We start from the raw sequence: 7,779 nt of genomic DNA, 5'->3' as shown, positions 1-7,779 counted from the left end.
GCAGGAGTTAGTAAATAAATCTGTGACACTTTCATGAATGGTTTCAAAATGACTGAATAGATCTTACTATAAACCAGGATAAAATATTTATGTCTGTTTTTTCTTGTTATTGAATAATTTCTATATGGTAGCTAGTTTGATAGTTTGTAATTAGATAAGAATTCAAAAAGATACTGGCTAGTTTGAAAAAAAAATATGCCTTGCTCTCAGGAGCATTTCTACATTTGTTAGAAACAAATAATTGCACAAGTTTAGGATATAACAAATAATATAATTTGAAACTGTCAAGGTATATCTTTGAAAATCTGTAGAAACACTATGTTAAACCTAACTTTGGGTTTGGTGATACAAGTTCTGTATGTGAGTGTTCATTTTGTATTTTTAGTAGTAATGTAGTTCTAATTGCAAATTTGTATAAAAGGAAAGGATTTTTTTTCTCATTTCTAATTTTTACATGAGACTCTTCTTCTTAGAGTTATGCAGAGGATTCACTGAGAGTTTGAACTTATTTAGATGAAGAAGATAGGGGCAGATGGCCATGTCTGGGGAAGATACAAAGCTGTACTCTGAAAATATGTCAGAACTGTCAGAGACTCAAATGAATAAATTCTCATAAGTTTGACAAAAACAGAAGGACATAAAATAAAAAGCATTAGAAAGGTTGGTCTAAGTAAGAGTAGAGGTTTATCTACCCTGTATCATATTTGACAATGACCGAACAGAAATGCCTTTGGAAAATGTGTAATTGCAAAAAAATTCATAGTGACACCTCTCCAGAATGTCGTTAGGCCTTCAGCTATTTGGAGCCCAAAGTCCTCCTAAGCCCAAGGTCCTTCTGGATATTTCCTATATATTATGTAACCTTAGTAGATTTATTTTCTATGGATTTATCCATTCTCCATTTAACCCCTGCATAATTTTTGGACCCACAAGATACTATTGCAAGGAGTTTCACACAACTAAATATCTAAACCCTATGATGGGGTTGCACCTTTTGTTTCCAGTAATTTAAAAATTCAGAAAGCTGAAAGGTGGGTCCGTTATCTATGTTCTCAACCTTTCATTTCACAGAATCACAGAATGTTAGAAGTTGAAGGGACCTCCTAATCCAACTTGCACCTAGCAGATTGTGGTAACAGCTGACACCAAGTTTCTGCATCTCAGCAGCACAGTTCATAGAACCAAGACATACAATAATTTTCTTTTGGATTGTGGCTTTTTTTTCAAGTTATGGATATTTTTCTTATATCAATAGAAGCCCTTTGTTAAATCATTTAACAGTATTATTTACAGAAAAGTTTTATTCCCACTTCTGTTGATGTTTTGTAGAGCTCATTAGAGGCTATTTACTGCTTGTTCTTTTATAAGAATGAAAGCATTGAAGATTTACTCTTTAATGGCAGTATTTATGTTTGTTAATTCTTAATATTTAAGTCATACTGAAGTACCCTGCCAAGAAGAACTCTTGTACAGCTCACAAGGAATAATATTACTGATCTCCTAAGGTGCTTTTTTTTTAAGAAAATATTTAAGAATTACTGTCTCCAGATGTATCTCATAGGAATGGCACAATTCTCTATAATCCTCTTTCCCCAGAATCCATGTTGGCAACTGTAGAGGCAACACACATCTTGTGACATCAAAAAAACCTCAGACATAGGCTTATACAAAGTCCTACCAAGGAGTCTGTGTCACACTTCTGATGTTCAGTAATTTGTAATGTTATCTGCAGTCTGTTTTTTAATGTATCGGATAGATTGTAGCTTTGATAATAAGTTCCACGCTTCTCATATGAGGCAGGCTTTAGGTGGCTGTAGAGAGGTATGTCCTTGCACAATTGTTTGCAAGATGCTTACTTGTCAAGAAAGAAGAATCTTCATGGAAAACCTCCAGCTATATGTGAAAACCCAAACACACACAAAAATAGTTTAATCATAGTGGATTTAGTGGCACTTCAACAATTGAGTGCTATTCTCTGGGGCACAGTATACCTGGGTTTTTAAATTTAAATTTAAGTTTTTCTTCAGATATAATGCTCCCCTAGCAGATTTTCATTTAACAACCTATCACAGTATCAGAGAGAGATTTTTTTTCCATGCTTGAGAGCTGTCTTCTTAGTATTCTGCTTAGCTTACTTGAGCTATAATCAGGACAAAGGTAGGTGTTAGTTTATTCAGTTTTAACATTCACTGGATCCCATGGAATACTATAAATAAATACTATAATTCAGTATTTCAATAAAAATAATTCAATAACAAAAGATTAAAAGTTAATTTACTTTTTTTTTGTTAGTTTTGGTGTTTCCCATAGCAGGAAAGGGATGTGGTTGTTAGAGATTTTTGTTTCTGATAAATGGGTTTAAATTATGAAAAATCTACATTTACCTAAGGCCACTAAGAGACAGTTTAATACTGTTATTACTAAGGCAAATGTAAAAAACCAGGTATCCTTCAAATGAATCCTGAATTTCTCATACTTGCTGGATCTTAAAATATTGTCCTAGAGTGTTTAGTGGTACCTTAAAAATGATGGAAGGACAAATCGTGTATTTTCCACAAACAAAGTTAACAAAGGTATAGCACTCACATTGAAGCCCATCTTCCCATTTAATTTCAGTCAGAAGGAACACAGTTCATGCTCTCTCAGATTGCTTCAGGTTGTGAACCAAAACACAATAAATGGGAACTGTAAGGAGTTTTCCCAGCCAAAGTAAAACACTAATGGCGATGCACCCATGCCTTCAGTATAAATCAGCTCCTATTAACCATGAAAGACTGAGAAGAATGAAAACAATGAGAAAGGAGTCATTCTGAATATTTCCACGATAGAAAAGGCTCTAATTGTCCCTTTTACTGTGTCAAATATCAGAAAGCCTGATTATGGGATACAGGTTTTGTAAAACCAAGCTTATTGTTTTGCTTTTCTTTTCTGAGATAAATTCCCAGAAAGCCAATTGTTAAAACCGTAAGTATTCAATTACTTGAATCGCTTGCTGTTTATTCAGGCAATCAGAATACCCATATTTGCTAGTGCACTCTCATCCCTCTGAAAAAGTAAGATGATACTCATAATTGTCCTCTTCTCCTTCCTCCTCTAGCAGGTATTCTATGTCATCTTCATAGGAAAGAGAAAGGCAACACTGAAAAAGAAAGAAATTGGATAACAAAATAAAAAAGAAAAATGCTGCTAAAAATACAGGTTCAGAGAACAGGGAAGACTGTTTTTCCCTGTAGTACCAGACATTTTTCATAAAGGTGAAAACATGCATCATTTCTCTTGAACAACATGGAATGATTGGACTATACTACCCCAAGCTTTTTTGTAGGTTAGGAGGTAATTTTCTATCATGACCACAGAATGATAGTCATCGCCGTTTTTTTTTTCATATTGTAAAATGATATATGATCTTTCCACCTCTTCTTTTCCTTTCTGAGTGGTGTACTGCTGTTCAGAGCTTACTGTACTCTAATAATTCCCATAGGCAAAAAACTACCGATGATGTCATTCCAAGTCAGTGGACCTGACAGCCCATATCTTCCTACATAGTGTGTCTATGTGTTGTCAGGGGAAGTTCTCCTTGGACACTGTATCACTTACTCAGAAGTACTCAGAGAATTTTGGCAGAGAGCAAAGTTTTGATGGTTTAACAAGTAGCTGGTCTTCACCTCATCTGCTGTATCTTCATGCTTTTATTCTGCAACAAATGTTGATTTAATATACTTCACGGTGAAATAGGGCTGGATTACCATTCCTTACCATCCCTGTAGGAGTGCTAAGAATATACTCACAGCCAGTAACTACCCTAGTATTGATGCTCAAGTGACATGTTGCCCCTTATCATGTATCTATACTTCAAAAAAGGATGGGGAAATGGAAATATCACTAATTTCAATTAAAGATAAGGTGAGCAGCACAAAAGTACTAAGTGCCTTGCTTAATTTTGAAGAAAAATTTTGGAACAGACCTTTTTCAAGTTCTAATCAAGTGTAATAATCAGACATGATTATTTCAGGAAATAATCAGAGTTATGATTATTTCAGAAAATTCTGAGCTATTATATTCTTTCTCTCAAGAACATTCTTCCACAGTATAGCAGCAGCAATTGAAACATCACCTATAGCAACAGTAGCCATGGGGAAATATTTTTTTCTCCAGCAATGAAAGCAAACCACTGTCACAAAATGTATATACAATATTATCAAAGCAAGAATATCTCATGATGGTGTTTACCTGGAATCTTGATGAAGTATACAATCTTAATGCATATTTTAGATTTTTAAATGACACTGAGTGTAATAATGTCATATATTTTGGTCTAGACTACTCCACCTCTTATTACTTCATTAACTATTGGGTTGCCTTAAGTACTTATCATATAGTTGATTCCTTTTTTCAATTTTTGAGATTTAAATAATCACAGATTATTAGGTTTGGAATAATTTTTTAATTACTCATGATAACTAGATATTGTGTTGTGTTTTCCTTATGAGAGCTTTATTTCGTTTTATGGAAGCTATATGCACTCTGTTTCCGATTTACAAATCCAAGCTTGATTATTGGATATGCACTTTCCTTCCATTCTGTTCTTTCCTGTCACAACCGGGAATACCATTCATGCTACTGAACCCATATTCATGCACTGATACTGAGCTGGAATAGTTTTGACCAAAGAAAATCCCACCCACCAGTCTGTGTATAATTAAGTTCTGCCTCAACACCACAGACAACTGGTCTTGTATGATTAGCATCCTATCTGTAAGCAAAATAAGCTTAAAAATTTATTACTAAATATTATCATTAAAGCAATATTAGGAAAAAATACACAAAATAGTAACAGGACATTAACTATATTTCACAGTTATTAGTCATTTTAGTCCTAAATCTGATAATCCAAGGATAAGAACACTGATGATACAGGAAAAAAAAACTTCTCAGCAAGTAATATTTCATCTAATAAAAATGTATTTCTTAGCATTCTTATTTATTTCCTGGAAAGATGAGACCTAAGCTTGAAATAAACTAAAGATATGGCAGTAGGTCTAGTGGTTCTTTTAAGTAAATGTCAATGATGTGATTATACTAAATCTGATGAGAAATTGAAGAGCATTTTTTATTCTGACTTAAGAATACTGTCACCTGTCAAAACTGTGTGAGAAAGAGAAGAAAAGTGAGATACATCAAAAACAGAAGAGAAAGAGAAAGCAAATAGTCAGCATCTTTGTGGTTAGGATACTTATCTATGCTGTGAAATCCTTCTTTCAAGTACCTGGGCTGAGCAGGAATTTAAACCTCTATTTTCCACATCGTCAATGAATACCTCAAGTTCCTGGTCTTGTAGGTTCATTCACTTTTTATTTCATCCATACATTCTTTTCTAGAACTGAGAAACCTTTTGCCAGGAAAGCATTATGGAAACCAACAACTACATCTCACGAATCTTTTGTTAGACAAATTAACATTTTCCACCAAAAAAGAGGAGAAAATTATGTGATAGTCCTAAATTATCCTTTTCTGTAAAATCAAATAAATGCAGTTACCTTTTCTTACATGACAGGTAAAATATTCTTACTTCAATTGCTCCTGGTTTTTAATGGATATAGCAAATTGTTCTGCATGCTACCACTCATTTGTTCATAACCTGAAAAACAAATAAGACTTTTTATAAAGGAATTTTAATTACGTGCTGCAGCTACATGTTCTGTATTATTCTTTGAAGGCACTTTATAAACCAAAATGTGCAAATATATTTTGCAAAATAAAATATTTGCTAAGATATTTATGGCTATGACCATCTTCAGAAGATGTCATAGAATATTTGATACTGACAATATATGCAATTCAGTAAGAAACTGTGTTTAAAATGCTGATTACCAGTTAAAATTCTCTAGGAGCCTGATCCAAAGCTTATTGATATTAGTGGAAATATTCATACTGAGTTTAGCAGATTTCAGATAGTATCAGACTCCAACACATTAAAAATTACTAATGTGGAAGAGCCTTTTCTTTCTAAAAACACTGGAGGCAAACACATTAGTACAGAACCAGTGGGATATCATTCTGAACTAAATCTATAATTTTAAAGTAGAACATGTGCATGATAGCTCTGAACAGTGCTTTAAAACAGATTTGAATTGGACTGGCATACTTAACTGACAGGACTTGGGATTATTCCGTGATCTAAAAAAGGATTTAAATCCACATGCTTCCTGTTTTTCTAAGGCTAGAGATCAATCTGGGGCATTTTAGCACAGTACATCTCTTATTTCTGTTTCAGATACTAAAAATTGCTTTGAAGTATATGCCAGAAGCAAAATTATTTCTGCCCATAGATGAAATAAATCATTCTTGGTGGCTTCCTTAGATGCAGAGTCAATCTTTGCTCAGGAAAAATATCATTTTTAAAAATAGAATAATATGTGACTCCTAATTTTAAGTTAAGCACTTAGCATTCAAAGAACATTACGGGCTAAATTGTGGCACATAATCACAAGTTCTTCTGACGGAGGTGCATCGAAGATGATACATTGGGCACAATCTGCTCTGGGAAATAAGAGGAGGTTCTGTTGTCCATTGCGTGTTATGCCAATGAAGAAGTTTAATCTTGCAAGATAGGTGGTTATTAGAAAAGTATGGGGGTGTTAGAAAAATCTGTTCCATTTGCAGTATTTTTCACCCTTTCTTAAAAGTGCAAGTTCATGGAAAATAATTTGATCCTGTTACCTCCTTGCCTGGTATTCTCAGATATGAAATGTATAACATGCCAAAAGAAAAGAGGGTTGGTTAATCCCTTCAGCCCTTAGCATGAAAAGAGTTCAGGGAAAGTTTCTGTCTGCTGTTCTTGAACAGCTGTCTCGCTAGCTGGTGTAAGGTCTTATGGCAGGCTTTCACACATACACAGATCAGGAGCAGTAGCAGTCTGGCCCTCTGTAGATTCAGAGCAGTTTATAAATAGAAAGTGTAGAATTACATTGTATTTGAAAAAGACATCTAGTTCAGACCATCCAGCTATAGTCATATAGCTACTATCTGGTTTTCAGAACGTTTTCTTACCAATTTTCTGCAAAACTCTGAGTTCTGAAATATTATGAGAACATTGCAATGGAGCATTATGTCATCATGTCTGTTGTTGAGGCATTCAGAGTCAGTTCTATCTTCCTATGTTAGTACAAATTACAAGGAGATTTCATCTGAAGGGAAGGCAGGAAAGTTACCACTAAGGATAGATCTATGAATCATGCTGGAGACAGTCCTAGAGTTGTCCAGGATACCAAAAGCATTTCATCAGTGGCCAAAGTGGACCTTTGAAGCTACTCATTTTGACACCCTTCTATTCACAACCTTCCCAGATTTAGTGCAAATCCCACAATCCCTTTCTGGCTTGAGGTTGGGAGGACATATTTGCTTTTAATGACCCAGTGTTGGAGCTTTTGTCTGCATTAGTGAATTTGGTTGATGATATATAATCTAAAGTACAGTTGAGAATAAATGTATTAAACATGTGGAAATTAATCTGACATACTTTACTGAGCATCCAGATTTCTGGAATGAGTAAACTGGATGTACTGCTAAATGCTTTAGAATACCACGTATGAGAAAGTGTAATAGGATAGAAGATGCTTATCCAAAATTTGAAAGGTGTTTGCATTGCTTGATGTTACAGAATCATAGAATGTATTGGGTTGGAAGGGACCTTTAAAGACGTGGTGTGCCACCTAGACATTATATGGCATAATGTTTAGGAAATGAAAGGATATAGAATATTCTCTTATGGGATTATCT

This window comes from Mesitornis unicolor, unplaced genomic scaffold, assembly GCF_000695765.1.
Source record: "Mesitornis unicolor isolate BGI_N332 unplaced genomic scaffold, ASM69576v1 scaffold4408, whole genome shotgun sequence".
Taxonomy (NCBI): domain Eukaryota; kingdom Metazoa; phylum Chordata; class Aves; order Mesitornithiformes; family Mesitornithidae; genus Mesitornis; species Mesitornis unicolor.
Note: the sequence above shows the minus strand (reverse complement) of the source record.